The following is a 20,978-nucleotide window of genomic DNA, read 5'->3' as shown; positions in this document are numbered from 1 at the left end:
CAGGGTGGGTGGGGGGGGGGGGGGGTGGGAGATCTCCACCTTGCTCTTCTTCGAAATAGCGGCCGCGGGATCTTTTACCCCCACCCGAGAGGGCCTCGGTTCAACGCCTCCTCCGAAAGTCGGCACCTCCCGGCAGTGCGGCTCTCCCTCAGTTCTGGCACTGGGTGCGTCGGCCTAGATTTTGCGCTCAAGTCCCCCGGAGCGGGGACTCGAACCCACAACGTTCTGACAGAACCGTGGAACCGGTTGTTCAGACACGGCTGGAAAAGACCGAGGGGAGGAAGAAAAGTGCCCCTTTAAAGATCCAGTTAATAACTGCGCAACTTTTAATTGCTACTCTCACATGAATAAAGCCAGGAGACAATGATTTTAACCCCGCGATTATATTTCTACCCCCCCCCGGCCCCCCCCGCCGCCTCCCCCTGTAGTGAGGATGAGCGGGAAGGCATCATAGTAGGTACAGCACAAGAGGAGCCATTCGGCCCATCGTGCCTGTGCTGGCTCTTGGAAAGAGCTATCCAATTAGTCCCGCTCCCCCCTGCTCTTTCCCCATAGCCCTGTAATAAAGATTTCCCCCCCTTTCAAGTATTTATCCGATTCCCCTTTTGAAAGTCACTATCGAATCTGCCTCCACCGCCCTTTCAGGCAGCGCGTTCCAGATCAGCACAACTCGCTGCGTAAAAACGAAACAGTTCATCACTTGGCCTCTGGTTCTTTTGAGGTGAAGGCGACTTTGTGGGAATGAATCCCTGGAGCCTTGCTTTCTTTCCCTATCGGAGGTGTGGTGGGGTGTGGGGGCTGACGCGGAGGCGGGGGGGGGGGGAGAAGGGTTGTAGAAATGCTTCTCGCGGGGGGGGGCGGGGTGGGGAGAAGAGAGCGACAGAGTAAAAGTTTAGTGGGAGGTGGACGCACTTTACCTTGAGCAGAATCCAAAGAGCAGCAGCACTCCCTCCTGAGCACAGCTCCAAGTGCTCCTTTTAAAGCTTAATCCCAAATCCCTCGGTCTCGGTGGTCTTAAGCTGCGACGGGGGTCTTAATCTCCGACCCGGTCTTAATCCTCCCTTTCGAAATCCGAGGAGTGGGACGAGATTAAAAGCAAGGCGCCCAGCTCCGCGCAATCCAGGAGAGACCTGCACAGGGAGTGAGAAAGAACTCCCATCTCTTATCTCATGCACCAAACTGCTTACTCATTAGCATTAATGTATGCTGGCTTGGCTCGGGGCGGACCGGGAGGAGGAGGGGGGGTACAGGGAAGGGCGGGGGGGGGGGGCTGGACCGAACCAATCAGAGCTCCGCAGGCTCCGCCCAGCTGCCAGCTGCGGTGATGGATTCCGCCTACTTGAAAACGAGTTTCTGACTCTTAGCAACGAGAGAAAAGGAGGGGGTGAGGTGCAGCTCGGCAGCTTGCGCTGGCTGCCTGTTCAAACATTGCATTGCTAAACTATTAACCCGCCCGCTTTCAAAGAGTTCTACTCGGTGCTCCCGGGATACAAAAGCCGTTTACGTAGGAATCCACAAGGGATAACAAAAAAAACTCCCACCCTCGCTGGAGAAAGTAACACGAGAAATTTAGAGTGCAGCTCTTAAAGGGGCAGTTGCACCCGGCAAATTGGCCAGATCCTCACTGGCTTCAGGGTTTAAAGGGGACGAGGTTGGGGGGGGGGGGGTGGGGGGAGGCGAAAAGAAGGGGAGCAGGTGAAATGGGACTAAGTGGATGGCTTGCTTGCTGCGTCAGCCGTGGCTCAGTGGGAAATGGTGTCTCGCGTCCGAGTCAGACGATCATGGGCTTAAGTCCCACTCTCAGAGACTTGGGCACATAATCCAGGCCGACACTCCCAGTGCGGTACCGAGGGAGCGCTGCACTGTCGGAGGTGCCGTCTTTCGGATGGGACGTTAAACCGAGGCCCCGTCTGCCCCTCTCAGGCGGACGTAGAAGATCCCGTGACACTGTTCCAAGAAGAGCGGGGGGGGGGGGGGGGTGGGGGGGGAGTTCTCCCCGTTGTCCTGGGCCAATATTCATCCCTCAACCAACATCACAGATTATCTGGTCATTATCTCAATCTTGCTGTGCGTAAATTGGCTGTCGCGATTACAACAGTGACAACACTTCAAAGGTACTTCATTGGCTGTAAAGCACTTTGGGACGTCCTGGGGTCGTGAAAGGCGCTATATAAATGCAAGTCTTTTTTTTTGTTTGAGAGCTGACACAGGTACGATGGGCCGAGCGGCCTCCTTCTTTGCTGCAAAAATGATTCTACAATGCGCTCACTGTCGCGATATAGTGGCCGGCAGACGCCGTTGCATCTACGATCATTGAGGATGCCGGGTATGGATAGGGACAGGACTCGGCGGGGTGGGGGGGTGGGGGGGTGAACCCCCATCCTCTCACGGTTGAATAGCCCGTTGACACTTACAGGCCCGGACTCGCGAAGAACGGTCATGTGGGCAGAGCACCAGAGGAGATGCTGGCTGGCCTCGGGCGGGGTGTGAGACCAGCGTCGCACCTGATCCCGTCCGTTTCCCGACGGGCGGGTTAGGTTAAAATTGCCCCCAGAACTTGGCCAGTGAGCTGTCTGCCCAATTAGATAATGGTGGAGGGAAGGTGGGGGGGCGGGTGATATTCTGCTCTGCGTCGTAAAATTAAAGAAACTGGGGGTTTGAGAATGAAAATTTAGTAAAATACATTTTCCTTAACGCACTGGAAAATATCCTTGCGGAATTTCATTCCCCTCAAATCCATTAGTGCTGCTAATGGTAGCACTCCTGTCTCTCGGTCAGAAGCTCCGCTCCAGAGACTTAAGCACAAAATCCAGGCCGACACTCCCAGTGCCAGCACCGAGGGAGTGCCGCACTGTCAGAGGTGCCGTCTTCTCGATGAGACGTTAAACCGAGGTCCAGCCCGATTCGTCAGTGGATGGGGAGAAAAAAAAATCCCGTGGCCCGATCCTCATCGCTGTTTGTGGGAGCTTGCTGTGCGCGAACGGTTTGACACCTTTCCCTGCATTCCCCGCATCTAGGACCTGCCGCTCCTCGGCCCCGGCCCCCCCCCCCCCCCCCGGGGAAAGCGGTTAAAATGGCGTCGGAGTCTGGATGACATCATCAGACGGCGACTTTCGCGTTCCAGTTAGGCCCTCACCCGCGCGAGAGGGCGCGCAGTGGGCGCAGATACCGTGGGCATCGCGGTGCCGTGATTTCTGACCCCCTCCACTCCCAGCGGGCACCTCCCTGTTCCCTAGGGTTGCCAACTCTGGTTGGACGTATTCCTGGAGGTTTCATCACATGATCTCTTGTCTACCACTGCCCGCCTCCATCGTCAGTCTACCAACATGTCTCTCCCCACAGCGCACTGCCTTCCCGAGCCAATTGAGAAGCGAACAGACTCTTCGATACCCAATTAGATGATTCTCAATTTCAGTCAAACAGCCCCTTTATCCCCCCGCCCCCCACCGCATCTCCAATGGGTGTTTTTTTTTTATAACTAATAAACGAAAATTGTTCAAAGAAAATTTTTAAAAAACACACGCCATTTTTTTAATGTCCCCGGTGATTTCATTCTCCTGGGTGTTTCGCTGGCAGCAGTGCCCTGGAGATCAATCTTCAATTCCTGGAGGCTCCAGGACAATCCCGAGGGACTGGCGATCCCCCTACTGTTCTCGTCAGGGGCGGGCGCTTGAACTCGGGGCGAGAGCCCGGACAGCAGGGTTTCCATCCGTAAACAGGGGTCTCTCTCTGTACTTTAACCGGGGCGCGCCCAGGGTGAAAATCCCGCTTTACCGGGGGGGGCGGCGGGGGGGTAGGTGGGCAATCACAAACCCCGCTGGGGGGATTCCCTGCGTGGCCAACACGCCAAGGCCCGGAAAGTCGGAATGGCGGTCATCGGCTCCCCGCTAATTGATCGCTTTGGACTCGGGCGGCTTTTCAAAATCTAACCGCCGACAGGAGTCAGCTTGGCATCAAGACGGCTCTGTAAACTCCGCAATTGGCTCGCTGCCACAGTTCGGTTTCCAGGCAGCTTTTAAAAGCAACCCTTTACATTGAGAAGAAAAAAATATCGGTGTGGTTTAAAAGGAGGAAATTGCCTGCCCCCACAATCCTATTATCGGGGGGGGGGGAGTCCGCACAGCTCGATCCAATCCTGATCCTGTTCGAACATGGCTTTACCTGTCGCACTGTTAACAGGATTATCAAGCTTCTCGAGTTACTCTGCCTGTGGTATTTACAGCCTCGAACCGTGTTAATCGATGCCGTTACTGAGGGGGCTGAAATTCCGCTCTCCGAGGCCAGCGTAGAGGGAATGGAAAACTGGCGTCGGACCCATGTCTGGGGGGCAATTTTAACCTAACTCGCCGGGTGGGAAACTGACGGGATCGGGTGCAACGCTGTTTTCACACTGGATTTTACTCTCCGCTGACGTCAATGAGTGATTTTGGACGGGTGTAAATCCGTGTTCCACCCGATCCAGTGGGATTCTCGCCCGGTGAGTTAGGTTAAAATTATCCCCAAAGTTTTACACCCGGCCACCTAATATTACACCCCCAATGTATAGAAATCCAATCCACTAAATCCCTTCTCCTACACCCCCAATGTATGGAATTCCAATCCACTAAATCCCTTCTCCTACACCCCCAATGTATGGAATTCCAATCCACTAAATCCCTTCTCCTACACCCCCAATGTATGGAATTCCAATCCACTAAATCCCTTCTCCTACACCCCCAATGTATGGAATTCCAATCCACTAAATCCCTTCTCCTACACCCCCAATGTATGGAATTCCAATCCACTAAATCCCTTCTCCTACACCCCCAATGTATGGAATTCCAATCCACTAAATCCCTTCTCCTACACCCCCAATGTATGGAATTCCAATGGACCAAACCCCTTCCCATACACCCCCGATGTATAGAATTCCAGTGGACTAAATCCCTTCCCATATATTTCCGATGTATAGAATTCCAGTGGAATAAATCCCTTCCCATATATTTCCAATGTATAGAATTCCAGTGGACTAAATCCCTTCCCATATATTTCCAATGTATAGAATTCGAACGGACTAAATTCCTTCTCCTACACCCCTGATGTATAGAATTCCAATGGAATAAATCCCTTCCGATACACTCCCGATGTATATAATTCCAGTGGAATAAATCCCTTCCCATGTACACCCAATGTATGGAATTCCAATGGACTAAACCCCTTCCCATATATTCCCAATGTATGGAATTCCAATGGACTAAACCCTTTCCCATATACTCCCAATGTATGGAATTCCAATGGACTAAACCCCTTCCCATATATTCCCAATGTATGGAATTCCAATGGACTAAACCCCTTCCCATATACTCCCAATGTATGGAATTCCAATGGACTAAACCCCTTCCCATGCACTCCCAATATATAGAATTCCATGGACTAAATCCCTTCCCATGCACTCCCAATATATAGAATTCCATGGACTTAATCCCTTCCCATGCACTCCCAATATATAGAATTCCATGGACTTAATCCCTTCCCATGCACTCCCAATATATAGAATTCCATGGACTAAATCCCTTCCCTTACACACCCAATGTACAGAATTCCATGGACTAAATTCCTTCCCTTGCTCTCCCAATATATAGAATTCCATGGACTAAATTCCTTCCCTTGCACTCCCAATATATAGAATTCAATGGGCTAAATCCCTTCCCATACTCTGCCAATGTATAGAATTCCAATGTACTAAGCCTCCTCCCATTCATTCCCAATGTATAGAATTCCATGGGACTAAATCCCTTTCCTTTCTCTCTCACCAAACGCTGAGCCAAAGTGGGCAAAATTCCGTCATTTTTGAAAACTTATCGCAATGGCCGGATATGTGGCCAGGACAGAAAAGGTCTGAAAACAGCTTCAAAGAAATAGTTGTGCTGGGGCCGCACTCGATAAACGGCATCACCAATCAGAAATCAATAGTGTCAGCTCTCACTGATACCTCAAACAGTGGAGTGAGTGTCGGAAGGTTCGTCAGGGATGGTGAGGATTGCCAACGTCTGGGAGGGAACAGTCGAGGGATCCTGTCTGACCTTTCAGTGAAGGCTGTCCACTCCATTGCCGTTCTTGTGTTAGATTCCTCTGCAGACAGGAGAGAAGCGATGCCAAGGCAGTTTCTGTCCACCGTCCAGGTGTCACATACCACACGAGCCTGCCACTTGGCCACGTTCGTGAAGCACTGAGGACGGGGGGGTGGTGGGGGTTTGCTCTCCGCTGTTTGCCTGGCATCGAGTGCAGTAAGGGTACCACACTGTCTGACCGAGTAGCCGGCCGCGAGCAAGACAACACGACAGTCACAACCTCAACATTGAATACAGGAGTTGGGATGTCTTGTTGAAATTGTACAGGACATTAGTAAGGCCACACTTAGAATACTGTGTACAGTTCTGGTCACCCTATTGTAGAAAGGATATTATTAAACTAGAAAGAGTGCAGAAAAGATTTACTCGGATGCTACCGGGACTTGATGGTTTGACTTATAGGGAGAGGTTGGATAGACTGAGACTTTTTTCCCTGGAGAGTAGGAGGTTTAGGGGTGATCTTATAGAAGTCTATAAAATAATGAGGGGCATAGATAAGGTAGATAGTCAAAATCTTTTCCCAAAGGTAGGGGAGTCTATAACGAGGGGGCATAGATTTAAGGTGAGAGGGGAGAGATACAAAAGGGTCCAGAGGGGCAATTTTTTCACTCAAAGGGTGGTGAGTGTCTGGAACGAGCTGCCAGAGGCAGTAGTAGAGGCGGGTACAATTTTGTCTTTTAAAAAGCATTTGGACAGTTACATGGGTAAGATGGGTATAGAGGGATATGGGCCAAGTGCAGGCAACTGGGACTAGCTTAGTGGTATAAACTGGGCGACATGGACATGTTGGGCCGAAGGGCCTGTTTCCATGTTGTAAACTTCTATGATTCTATGATTCTATGGTGCGGAGGACGTGGAACGAGGTGAGCTCCCGGCATTTGGCATCGCTCGCATGTGGGAATGATGGGTCCCTGTCAGATTGCTGTCGGGTTTATCTTGTTTGCTTGCAAGCAGGAAAGTGGACGACAATGGCACCTCACAACCAGGGAACCCTTTTTTTTTATTCGTTCACGGGATGTGGGCGTCGCTGGCGAGGCCGGCATTTATTGCCCATCCCTAATTGCCCTTGAGAAGGTGGTGGTGAGCCGCCTTCTTGAACCGCTGCAGTCCGTGTGGTGACGGTTCTCCCACAGTGCTGTTAGGAAGGGAGTTCCAGGATTTTGACCCAGCGACAATGAAGGAACGGCGATATATTTCCAAGTCGGGATGGTGTGTGACTTGGAGGGGAACGTGCAGGTGGTGTTGTTCCCATGTGCCTGCTGCTCTTGTCCTTCTAGGTGGTAGAGGTCGCGGGTTTGGGAGGTGCTGTCGAAGAAGCCTTGGCGAGTTGCTGCAGTGCATCCTGTGGATGGTGCACACTGCAGCCACTGTGCGCCGGTGGTGAAGGGAGTGAATGTTTAGGGTGGTGGATGGGGTGCCAATCAAGCGGGCTGCTTTATCTTGGATGGTGTCGAGCTTCTTGAGTGTTGTTGGAGCTGCACTCATCCAGGCAAGTGGAGAGTATTCCATCACACTCCTGACTTGTGCCTTGTAGATGGTGGAAAGGCTTTGGGGAGTCAGGAGGTGAGTCACTCGACAATTCCTTGCTGAGAAGGAATTCGCCAGCCCGGGTTCTGCAATTCCCTCCTTGAACCTCGCAACCTCCCTCTCCTCCTTTAAAACCCTTCTTAAGAGCCACCTCTTTGAAAAAGTTTCTGGTCAACTCTCCTAATCTCTGCTTCTTTGGCTTGACGCCCATTTCTCCTCATCGTTCCGTGAAGCGCGTTGAATGAAAGAAAGGAAAATAAGAAAGAACGATAAGAAAGAAAGGAAGGAAGGAAGGAATGAAAGAAAGAACTTGCATTTATATAGCGTCTTTCACAACTTCAGGACGTCCCAAAGCACTTCACAGCCAATGACCTACTTTTTGAAGTGTAGTCACCGTTGTAATGTGGGAAATATTGAGATGGACTCTATGTTAAAAGCTCTATAGAAATACAGTTTGCTGTTGCTGTCATCACCAGAATTTGTCACCGTTTGAAGAATTAAGACCTGAATCCTGCCCGTCTGAGCCTTTCCCCCCCCCCGGGTTTCTGCAGCTCTTCTGTCGAAGTCTCGGCAGGCGAACGGGAGACCCCTCCCCCCACTACCTCGCCCCTCCCTTCCCCCCACCCCCCTCCCGCCCCAGGGGGGAATTCACCTTCACGTAATTTTTTTTTTGAAGGGTGGAACTGACTGACATTCGAATAAAACAAATGTTTGAGAGAATCTGTTCCCAGGTCTCCGCTGTTTACACACACTGTCACTGAATTTGATGAAGAAGGTCTCCTGTGACTCAATGTGGCCGAGGCTAGATTCCTACTAGTTTCCCATTGATTTAAGATGACCAGGAGGCGAAGGGGGGGTGGCCTGAATTGCTGTGCTTTGTGTGTTTTTAGAGCAGTTAAACACTGATAATAAAGTGCGATTTCCAAAGCCACTCGGGGCCATTTTCACGCCTGGACAGCTGCTGCACACATTTGGCCGTTTGTCTGGGTTAGTCCTCACCATGGGTGCTGAGCTCATCTGGCTGTGGCGCAGTTGGTAGCACTGTCGCCTCTGAGTCAGATAGGTTGTGGGTCCCACATCCAATCCAGAGACCGAAGCGCAAAATCCAGCCTGACGCTCCCAGTGCAGCAGCAAGGGAGTGCTGCACTGTCAGAGGTGCCGTCTCTCGGAGGAGACGTCAAGCCGAGGTCTCATCTGCCCCTCTCAGGCGGAGAGGGAAAATCCCATGGGAACTGTTTTGAAGAAGAGCAGGGGAATGGTTTCCTGGGCAATATTTATCACTAAAACAGTTGCGACCCAAAAAAACCCCCCAACTATTTTCAACTCCCGCCCGCCCACAGCCCACCCGTTCTTTGGAGGTTAAAATCACCCCCAGAGTGCGAGAGTGAGAAGTTGGGGGTGGGAATGAAAAAGCCACGGGATTCATACCCTCGTCGATAAAGGGGAACGTGCGCGGATTGCCGGAGAAGAAATGGGAACGTTGCCAGATTTTGACTGATTTTTGCAGCAGGGATGGATCTTGGATAATTTGAATAGCGGAGAATCATAGAATCATAGAAGTTTACAACATGGAAACAGGCCCTTCGGCCCAACATGTCCATGTCGCCCAGTTTATACCACTAAGCTAGTCCCAATTGCCTGCACTTGGCCCATATCCCTCTATACCCATCTTACCCATGTAACTGTCCAAATGCTTTTTAAAAGACCAAATTGTACCCGCCTCTACTACTGCCTCTGGCAGCTCGTTCCAGACACTCACCACCCTTTGAGTGAAAAAATTGCCCCTCTGGACCCTTTTGTATCTCTCCCCTCTCACCTGAAATCTATGCCCTCTCGTTATAGACTCCCCTACCTTTGGGAAAAGATTTTGACTATCTACCTTTATCTATGCCCCTCATTATTTTATAGACTTCTATAAGATCACCCCTTAACCTCCTACTCTCCAGGGAAAAAAGTCTCAGTCTATCCAACCTCTCCCTATAAGTCAAACCACCAAGTCCCAGTAGCATCCTAGTAAATCTTTTCTGCACTCTTTCTAGTTTAATAATATCAGAAGGGGGGGGCTGGTAAAATGGTATAAAGGCCGAAAGAGTGAATCTCTCCCCCCAGCTACCCAGGTGACAGTGCTCGGTTCTTGTATGTCTGTGTGGCCTCACGCCATGTATTAGGTGAAAGAGAGAGTTTACTGAGCCCCATTGTGGAATCTACCACCATTAACATGATACTGCAGGGTGCACTGCCCGCTCTGTACCATACACGGTACACTGGTGCATTACAGACAGGCCAGGGTTCAGCTCACGAATATAAAAACATTCTCGTCTCACTCTTGTGGTCCATGATGTCATCCGAATGCCTGGACTGAATGAATATCTTGTGATCCTGTGTTAGCCTTTCAGTTATTTCTTTCTTTATATCTTTAGCTGTCTGGCTCTGCACCTATTTATATCTCTCTATCTGAGTCTTGATCTCGCTCTCTCTCTCGCTCTCGTCGTTCCCCCGGCTGCCGTCCTGATCCAGCTTTCAAACTTTGCGGTCTTCTGCACAGAGAGTCTTGCCCCCTTCTTCAATCGTTAAAAATGAACCTTTACTTAACGCCATCTTTCCTTTCTTTCTCCGCCATCTTTGCCCTCCGCCTGTTTCCCCCACCTCTCCGTCTCAAACCCCGCCCCGCCCCGCGCTGTCGCTCAGCCCTGATCTCTCGGCTCCCTTACCCCAGGCTAATGCACCTGGTCTCTCCAGGTAAGGGTTGCGACAGGTGTGGTAATAGGACACCCACCAACCTCCTCCTCCCCCCCCTGAGGCTGCCACTTAGGCATGAGATAGAATAATCAACTCTGGGACGGTGTCTCAGAGCACAACTTTAAAAAAAAGAATAGCAGCACTGCAACCCCGCAGCGACTCTCCTGATCCAGCCCCTGCAACCCCAGCGAGACGTCAGCAGGCCCACCCAGACACAAGGGCCGTGGCACCAACAGGTCACTTGTCATTGTGTACACTGTGACTCTCACAATGAGAGCGCACGAGCCACCGTGTACACAGTGAGAGCGCACGAGCCACCGTGTACACAGTGAGAGCGCACGAGCCACCGTGTGCACAGTGAGAGCGCACAAGCCACCGTGTGCACAGTGAGGGCGCACAAGCCACCGTGTACACAGTGAGAGCGCACAAGTCACCGTGTACACAGTGAGAGCGCACAAGCCGCCGTGTACACAGTGAGAACGCACAAGCCACCGTGTACACAGTGAGGGCGCACAAGCCACCGTGTACACAGTGAGAGCGCACAAGCCACCGTGTACGCAGTGAGGGCGCACAAGCCACCGTGTACACAGTGAGGGCGCACAAGCCACCGTGTACACAGTGAGGGCGCACAAGCCGCCGTGTACACAGTGAGAGCGCACAAGCCACCGTGTACACAGTGAGAGCGCACAAGCCACCGTGTGCACAGTGAGAGCGCACAAGTCACCGTGTACACAGTGAGGGCGCACAAGTCACCGTGTACACAGTGAGGGCGCACCAGCCACCGTGTACACAGTGAGAGCGCACAAGTCACCGTGTACGCAGTGAGGGCGCACAAGCCGCCGTGTACTCAGTGAGGGCGCACAAGCCACCGTGTACGCAGTGAGGGCGCACAAGCCACCGTGTACGCAGTGAGAGCGCACAAGCCACCGTGTACGCAGTGAGGGCGCACAAGCCACCGTGTACGCAGTGAGAGCGCACAAGCCACCGTGTACGCGGTGAGGGCGCACAAGCCACCGTGTACACAGTGAGGGCGCACAAGCCACCGTGTACACAGTGAGAGCGCACAAGCCACCGTGTACACAGTGAGGGCGCACAAGCCACCGTGTACACAGTGAGAGCGCACAAGCCACCGTGTACACAGTGAGGGCGCACAAGTCACCGTGTACAATGAGAGCGCACAAGTCACCGTGTACAGTGAGAGTACACAAGTCACCGTGTACACAGTGAGAGCGCACAAGCCACCGTGTACAATGAGAGCGCACAAGTCACCGTGTACAGTGAGAGTGCACAAGTCACCGTGTATACAATGAGAGCGCACAAGTCACCGTGTACACAATGAGAGTGCACAAGCCACCGTGTACAAAGTGAGAGCGCACAAGCCACCGTGTACGCAGTGAGAGCGCACAAGCCACCGTGTACGCAGTGAGGGCGCACAAGCCACCGTGTACGCAGTGAGAGCGCACAAGCCACCGTGTACGCAGTGAGGGCGCACAAGCCACCGTGTACACAGTGAGGGCGCACAAGCCACCGTGTACACAGTGAGAGCGCACAAGCCACCGTGTACACAGTGAGGGCGCACAAGTCACCGTGTACACAGTGAGAGCGCACAAGTCACCGTGTACAATGAGAGCGCACAAGTCACCGTGCACAGTGAGAGTACACAAGTCACCGTGTACACAGTGAGAGCGCACAAGTCACCGTGTACAATGAGAGCGCACAAGTCACCGTGTACAGTGAGAGTGCACAAGTCACCGTGTATACAATGAGAGCGCACAAGTCACCGTGTACACAATGAGAGTGCACAAGCCACCGTGTACACAGTGAGAGCGCACAAGCCACCGTGTACAGTGAGAGCGCACAAGTCACCGTGTACAGTGAGAGTGCACAAGTCACCGTGTACACAATGAGAGCGCACAAGTCACCGTGTACAGTGAGAGCGCACAAGTCACCGTGTACACAATGAGAGCACACAAGTCACCGTGTACAGTGAGAGCGCACAACTCACCGTGTACAGTGAGAGTGCACAAGTCACCGTGTACACAATGAGATTGCACAAGCCACCGTGTACACAGTGAGAGCGCACAAGCCACTGTGTACAGTGAGAGCGCACAAGTCACCGTGTACACAATGAGAGTACACAAGTCACCGTGTACAGTGAGAGCGCACAAGTCACCGTGTATACAATGAGAGCGCACAAGTCACCGTGTACACAATGAGAGTGCACAAGCCACCGTGTACACAGTGAGAGCGCACAAGCCACCGTGTACACAGTGAGAGCGCACAAGCCACCGTGTACACAGTGAGGGCGCACAAGTCACCGTGTACACAGTGAGAGCGCACAAGTCACCGTGTACAATGAGAGCGCACAAGTCACCGTGTACAGTGAGAGCGCACAAGTCACCGTGTACAATGAGAGCGCACAAGTCACCGTGTACAGTGAGAGTGCACAAGTCACCGTGTATACAATGAGAGCGCACAAGTCACCGTGTACACAATGAGAGTGCACAAGCCACCGTGTACACAGTGAGAGCGCACAAGCCACCGTGTACAGTGAGAGCGCACAAGTCACCGTGTACAGTGAGAGTGCACAAGTCACCGTGTACACAATGAGAGCGCACAAGTCACCGTGTACAGTGAGAGCGCACAAGTCACCGTGTACACAATGAGAGCACACAAGTCACCGTGTACAGTGAGAGCGCACAACTCACCGTGTACAGTGAGAGTGCACAACTCACCGTGTACAGTGAGAGTGCACAAGTCACCGTGTACACAATGAGAGTGCACAAGCCACCGTGTACACAGTGAGAGCGCACAAGCCACTGTGTACAGTGAGAGCGCACAAGTCACCGTGTACACAATGAGAGTACACAAGTCACCGTGTACAGTGAGAGCGCACAAGTCACCGTGTACACAATGAGAGCGCACAAGTCACCGTGTACAGTGAGAGCGCACAAGTCACCGTGTACACAATGAGAACGCACAAGTCACCGTGTACAGTGAGAGCGCACAAGTCACCGTGTACACAATGAGAGCACACAAGTCACCGTGTACAGTGAGAGCGCACAAGTCACCGTGTACACAGTGAGAGCGCACAAGTCACCGTGTACACAGTGAGAGCGCACAAGTCACCGTGTACACAGTGAGTGCGCACAAGTCACCGTGTACACAGTGAGAGCGCACAAGTCACCGTGTACACAGTGAGAGCGCACAAGTCACTGTGTACACAGTGAGAGCGCACAAGTCAGTGTACAGTGAGAGTGCACAAGTCACCGTGTACACAACGAGAGCACAACGTGGGATGTGCAAGACTCAGGAATTGGAGAAGCGCAGAGATCTCGGTGGGTTGTAGGGCTGGAGGAGGTTACAGAGATAGGGAGGGGGCGAGGGCTGTGGAGGGATTTGGAAACAAGGATGAGAATTTTAAAATCGAGGCGTTGCCAGATTGGGAGCCAATGTAGGTCAGCGAGCACAGGGGGTGAGAGGTTAACGGGACTTGGTGCGAGTTAGGATACGGGCAGCAGAGTTTTGGATGAGTTCAAGTTTTCGGAGGGTGAAAGATGGGAGGCCGGGCCAGGAGAGGATTGGAATAGTCGAGTCTGGAGGTAACAAAGGCAGGGATGAGGGTCTCAGCAGCAGATTTGCTGCGGTAGGTACACTCGGGTACACCCGGACCCCAGTTGTCTACGTCCCATATCATGATAGAGTGGGCAAGTGCGTTAGTGCAGTGTGACATCTCACCACTTGCAGGGCGGTTTGCTGCCTAAATACTGCAACGTGTAAATAAAAGTCGCTAATCGGACATGAGGATCAAAGCGAAATACTGCGGATGCTGGAAATCTGAAAGGAAAGCAGAAAATGCCGGAAACGCTCAGCAGGTCAGGCAGCGCCTGCTCTCTCTCTCTCTCGAGCATTAATCGAGCTTCAGGTCTTTGCAAACCCCAACGCAAGCTCGAGGAACGGTACCTGATCGTTCGATTAGACACTTTACAGCCTTCCGGTCTCAACAGCAAGTTCGATAACTTTAGATCGTAACAACCATTCTCTCGGTCAGCCGGTGTCAGTAACGGTTCTGCTGTGACCATTTACAGCTTCTCTGGACCCATGGTTTGTTTCTTCACTTCTCCCAGGCACCATTATCCCTTTTGTCATTTATTCACTCCTGCCCTCCACCCTATCACCTTTGTCCTCCCCCCAATCCTGTGCTTGCTTAAAGACTGTTAAATCTCTAACTTCCACCAGTTCCGATGAAAGGTCATTGATCTGAAATGTTAATTGTGTTTCTCTCTCTCCACAGATGCTGCCTGACGTGCTGAGCCTTTCCGGCATTTTCCATGACTAGTTCTCAGTTGCTAATCGGATCTGATCGGCAACAAATCATTTTTTTTTTAGTTGAAATTTGCTTTCGGGATGTGCGCACCTCTTGGCAAGGCCGAAGTTATTGCCCCTCCCTGATTGCCCTGAGGCGGTCGGTGGTGATGGTGAGTTACCAGAATGGTCCCAGGGGGTGAGAGACTTCAGTTACGAGGAGAGACTGGAGAAGCTGGGATTGTTCTCCTTGGAGCAGAGAAGGTTAAGAGGAGATTTGATAGAGGTGTTCAAAATCACGAAGGGTTTTGATAGAGTAAATAAGGAGAAACCGTTTCCAGTGGCAGAAGGGTCGGTAAGCAGAGGACACAGATTTAAGGTGATTGGCAAAAGAACCAGAGGGGGCATGAGGAGACATTTTGTTATACGGAATACATCGCCTGAAAGGTTGGCGGAAACAGATGCAATAATAACTTTCAAGAGTTAATTAGGTAAATACTTGAAGTGAAAACATTTGCAGGGCTATGGGGAAAGCAGGGGCATTGGGACTAATTGGAGAGCTCTTTCAAAGAGCTGGCACAGGCGCGATGGGCCAAATGGCCTCCTTCTGTGCCGTATCATTCCTATGATGGGCCTAGAGTCACATGTTGACCCAGACAGGGTAGGAATGGCAGCTTGCTTTCCCTCAGAGAGATTAGTTGAACCAGTTGGGTTGTTTTTCATCAACAATTCAGCAGCTCCCATGTTATATTCCTGGTGCTGGCCACAAATTAGTGAGGTTTATTGAGTTCAGTTTTGACAGCTTGCCATTAGTGGGAGTTGAACTCGCGACCTGTGAGGTTGCTAGCCCAGTACCACAACCACCGCACCACTGCACGCACAATTACCATAGCCATTAGCTTACAACCTCGTCAAGGCGCTCACTGCTTGGCGCCTCACGGTGGATGGGAAGAGGTGGTTGGGAGGGCTAACCCTCCCCCCTCGCAATCGCCTATTGGGAATGGCTGCCATCGCTCAGTCGCAAGGTGGTGGGAAGCTGGAGTTTTTCTCCTTCCACACTGTGCTTATGATCCAACACACAGAGGGTTAAAAAAAAACTGCAAGCAAAAAAAAAAAACCGTGGGAGACATCTGGTTACCGCTGGGTGAAATTTCTTATCTGCAGGAGTGGTTCTCGCAAAAAATCAGAACTCTATCAATCCACTGGGCGGTGAGTTTAGGTGCTCTATAAATACCCGCTCATGAACCTCGTCATGAGGTTTCGGTATCTTATCGACAACACACACAGGACTCGGCAGCAGCCTCTGTGGCAGCTGGACAGTTTCACCAAACAGAGCTGTGAATTATACAAAGAAAGAAAAGAAGTCTTGCATTTATATAGCGTCTTTCACGGCCTCAAGACCGTCCCAGACTGCTTTGTGGGAGTTGACTGAAGTACTTTTGACCTCCAATTCCGGCCTCTTGCTCATCCCCGATTTCCATCGCTCCACCATTGGCGGCCGTGCCTTCAGCTGCCTGGGCCCTAAGCTCTGGAATTCCCTCCCCAAACCTCTCCGCCTCTCTCTCCTCCTTTAAGTCGCTTCTTGAAACCCGCCTCTCTGACCAAGCTTTTGGTCACCTGTCCTAATATCTCCTTATGTGGCTCGGTGTCAAATTTTGTCTGATCATCGCTCCTGCGAAGCACCTTGGGACGTTCTTACCACGTTAAAGGCGCTATATAAATGCAACTTGCCGTTGAAGTGTAGTCGCTGATGCAATGTAGGCAACGCGGCAGCCAATTTGCGCACAGCAAGATCCCACAAACAGCAATGTGATAATGACCAGATAATCTGCTTTAGTTGGTGTTGGCTGAGGGATAAACATTGGCCCAGGGCTACAACATTGCAGAGAACGGAAGTGGATCTGAAATTTCTCTCAGAGCCAGTGTTGCCTCCCCTCCCTTCAATCACACTCTTCAACCCTTTCTCCGTTTTGCGGAGTGATTGCTCTGAATTGTCCAGGCAAGGCCCAAACCTGTTCTTTCAGTTCTCAGTTCTTCTGAGAGCTCGCTCGAGCTGCGGGCAAGACAGTGTTGTTTTTGTGAAGCCAAGTTTTATTGAATTGAATTGAAAGGTTGCAACACGGAAGGAGGTCATTCGGCCCATCGAGTCCGTGCCGGCTCCATGCAAGACCAATCCAGCTAGCCCCACTCCCCCCGCCCTATCCCTGCAACCCTGCAATTTTTTTTCCTTTCAACTACTTATCCAGTTCCCTTTTGAAGTTTTGAGCTAACTCCTCATCACTGGTTAAACCGACCTGCAGTTTCGAACCTTACGACGGTTATGGTAACGGTTCAAACCCCACCACGGCAAGCCGTCTGGTAATTTGCGGCCCGGCACCAGAAAATTACCCAGAAAACTGCCGGATTGTGGCAGAAAACCCAGTCGGTTGCAGAATTTCATTCGTAACTTGAATTACCCCCCCAACACCCTCCCACGGTAGCAAAATCAATGCAACAAACAATGAGGTGCCACGCTGCAACAAACCACTGCCCACATCCAGACATGGTGCAAGCATGTGCATTCCGTGTAGGGGGCTGAGACGTCTGGGACAGGGCGGCCAGCCAGTCTACCGGAGCGCGATAATCTGTTGGTCTTTAACGTACAGAGGCTATTCGTCATGGTGAGGATTTGGACGCTCTACAGTAATGGACTGAGCTGCAAACATTACAACACTGTGAAGTGTGCCACTTGCCCTGAGTTACTCAGCGACTAAATGCCGCAATCAAGTCTGGATCTGCACTGCGCCTGGCAGAAAGCCTGATGCCGATCTGAACAAAGCTTATTATTAGCTATAAATGACCCTCTATGCATCTGTCAGTATTGCTCCGTCAACAAGTCTCGGAGAAGTGACTTCCCATGGCAAAAAAAAATCTAGATCCTTGACAATCTCTTTTCAGCCAGTATCAGACTCTTTTGATCACGGCATTGCTTTGTAACTACGCTGCCATTGAATGGAATTATCTTTTCATTAATTCTTGGCGTCGCCAGCAAGGCCGGCATTTATTGCCTGTCCCCAGTTGCCCTTGAGAAGGTGGTGGTGAGCCGCTGTTGGGGAGGGAGTTCAAGGATTTCGACCCAGCGACGGTGAGGGAACGGCCGGAATATATCCAAGTCGGGATGGTGTGTGACTCGGAGGAGAGCTTGGAGGTGACGGGTGTTCCCGTGCGCCTGCTGCCCTTGTCCTTCCAGGTGGTGGGAGTCGCGGGGGTTTGGGAGGCCGCTAAACTATTGAATGCAAGCTTCTCGGGAACTTGGGACATGCAAGATCCCGTGTTGATTGTCAGCGATCTGATGGAGTCCAACTCCTCTCAGTTCATGTGTTTTAGGCTCAGTGGGCAGCGCTCTCGCCTCTGAGTCAGAAGGTTGTGGGTTCGAGTCCCACTCCCGACACTTGAGCACAAAATCCAGGCCGACACTCCAGCGCAGTACTGAGGGAGTGCCGCGCTGTCGGAGGTGCCGTCTTTCGCATGAGACATTAAACCGAGTCCCCGTTTGCCCCTCTCAGGTGGGCGTAAAAGATCCCACGGCACTATTTGGAAGAAGATCAGGGGAGTTCTCCCTGGTATCTTGGCCAACTTCAATAAAACAGATTATCTGGTCATTTATCTTATTGCTATTTGTGCTTTCCCTGTTTCTCTACATTACAACAGTGGCTACACTTCACTGGCTGTAAAGCGCTTTGGGACGTCCTGAGGTTGTGAAAGGCGCTATATAAATGCAGGCTCTTCTTTCTTTCTTTGCTCTTTCTTTTTTTACCTTCCAATGAAACCAACAAATCGGGCGGGCCAGCGACCCGAACCTTTCTCGTTCCCCCCCGGGAGGGTTAGGTTAAAATTGGGGCTCTTATAGTTACCCAATAACGAACCTTTACCCTGATGATTATACAGCAGCCCCTTGCCCAGCTGCACAGGTCGCAGAATTGCTGGTGTTTTACGGGTTAATCTTCAGCGGACAGGTCGAGGCAGATTATACGATGACATCCCCGGGTGCCAGGGGCGCATCTCAAGATTCTAACTGCTCCGAACAATTTCCTCTTATCCCGAGGAATGATTCCTAGGGACGAATTAAAATAGGCATAGGTGCGGCCTGTTTTGAATTTTGCTTGAAATATTTAGTCCTTGAAGAGAAGCAGGTGTGGGCTCGCACAAACATTAGCTGTACCACCTTCTGACAGCCCTGTATATATTCCAAAAACAACATACCTCGTACATGTTAAGTCACAACGCACACCCTTTAAAGTCTGCTCTAGATCCCAAGGCTGCTTAATCCAAATTATCCGGGATTCTAATTTTCGTTAGCACCCCTATTCCAACTTTACTTTGTTATTTACTTGGCTTAATTCGAATCATTGAGTTGTTCAATCTTTGTTAGCGCAAAAAAAAATTGGACTTTCAATTATCAGGGGCAGATCGGACATATTTAACGTAAAGTGTGGCCCACAGGCAATAACAACAACAAGAACTTGCATTTACATAGAGTCTTTAACGTAGTAAAACGTCCTCAAGGCACTTCACCGGAGCGATTACCCCAACAAAATTTGACACCCAGCCACATATGGAGATATTAGGACAGGTGCTTGGTCGAAGAGGTAGGTTTTAAGGAGGAGAGAGAGAGAGAGAGAGGCGGAGAGGCAGTTGATGAATATGAGGTTTTATTACACGCAAGATGGTGAGGGCGTTGGGAGTCAGACATCGGAGCCTTGCACGGTAGAGGCACCTAGTGGCCGGAGCCTGTGACTGTTTACATAGCGAAGTTGAATGGGAAAATGTTGCCAGGAAAGTATGACCAAAATCATGACAGCAGGAAGAAAGATTCAAGGACAGGAAGTGCACGCCTTTCATGCAAGATTTTTAATGATAAATAGATTTATTCAACTCAATGTGCATCGTGTGATACACTCTGTATATATCATATTTGCAGGGCTATGGGGAAAGAGCAGGGGGAGTGGGACTAATTGGACAGCTCTTTCAAAGAGCTGGCACAGGCACGATGGGCCAAATGGCCTCCTTCTGTCCTGTATGGTTCTGATGCCGCGAGAATTGATGAGAGTGAAGTTCCGTTGTTTGGGGAACAGGGGCTGGAGTTATCAATTAAAGCAGGTGGGGGCTCAGAGTTAATTAGAGAGGGGAAGCTGCGTTTGATAATTACAGTTATCTTGAACGGCTGGGCTGATATTTACAGTCGGCAGTGTTTTACCATTCATTCTTGGAATGTGGGCGTCGCTGGCGAGGCCGGCATTTATTGCCCATCCCTAGTTGTCCCTTGAGAAGGTGGTGGTGAGCCGCCTTCTTGAGCCGCTGCAGTCCGTGTGGTGAAGGTTCTCCCACAGTGCTGTTAGGAAGGGAGTTCCAGGATTTTGACCCAGCGACGATGAAGGAACGGCGATATATTTCCAAGTCGGGATGGTGTGTGACTTGGAGGGGAGCGTGCAGGTGATGGTGTTCCCATGTGCCTGCTGCTCTTGTCCTTCTAGGTGGTAGAGGTCGCGGGTTTGGGAGGCGCTGTCGAAGGAGCCTTGGCGAGTTGCTGCAGTGCATCCTGTGGATGGTACACACTGCAGCCACTGTGCGCCGGTGGTGAAGGGAGTGAATGTTTAGGGTGGTGGATGGGGTGCCAATCAAGTGGGCTGCTTTATCTTGGATGGTGTCGAGCTTCTTGAGTGTTGTTGGAGCTGCACTCATCCAGGCAAGTGGAGAGTATTCCATCACACTCCTGACTTGTGCCTTGTTGGGGGATTGTTAATTCCAGTATTGCTGGGGCCTGGAGCTACCTCGTTAGATTTCAGACTATCAATCTGACATTGCAATCAACATTCCTCAATCTCACCGCATGTCCACGGTCCCAGCAGTATAGATGCACAGCCCAAGTTGTCTACAATACATCATTTTTAATACAAAGCTGTCCACACACAACAGCCCCAAAGTTCTTGGGCCTGGGAGGGCAGAACGAGGATCTGGGTCAGGCCAAGGCCAGAGGTCTCAGAATGTAGGTGACACTGGCAGGGCCATATTAACTGCTTATGACCTTCTTCACTTCAAAGGGCATCACAACAACAACCACAACAACAGCCACTTGCATTTATATAGCGCTTTTAACATAGTAAAATGTCCCAAGACACTTTACAGGAGTGATTATCAAACAAAATTTGACACTGGGCCATTGACCAGAAACTTAACTGGACCAGCCACATAAATACTGTGGCTACAAGAGCAGGTCAGAGGCTGGGAATTCTGCGGCGAGTGACTCACCTCCTGACT

The 20,978-nt window shown here is 51.2% G+C and overlaps 1 protein-coding gene across 3 annotated transcripts in view; it reads right to left on the bottom strand.

The window, feature by feature from the left end:
* The window catches only part of LOC137305173 (discoidin domain-containing receptor 2-like), a 149,619-nt gene that overhangs the window by 94,118 nt on the left and 34,523 nt on the right, over positions 1 to 20,978 (bottom strand). For 2 of the 3 annotated variants that reach the window (XM_067973986.1, XM_067973991.1), the window contains exon 2: positions 918 to 1,130. The exons of the other annotated variant lie outside the window; for it this stretch is intronic. The gene's annotated coding sequence lies outside the window, so the exon portion shown is untranslated. The remainder of the gene's footprint in view (positions 1 to 917; positions 1,131 to 20,978) is intronic. 3 annotated transcript variants of the gene reach the window in all.

Source organism: Heptranchias perlo, chromosome 39, assembly GCF_035084215.1.
Source record: "Heptranchias perlo isolate sHepPer1 chromosome 39, sHepPer1.hap1, whole genome shotgun sequence".
NCBI classification, from domain to species: Eukaryota; Metazoa; Chordata; class Chondrichthyes; order Hexanchiformes; family Hexanchidae; genus Heptranchias; species Heptranchias perlo.
The sequence above is the reverse complement of the archived record's forward strand: the minus strand, read 5'-3'. Positions and strand labels throughout refer to the sequence as shown.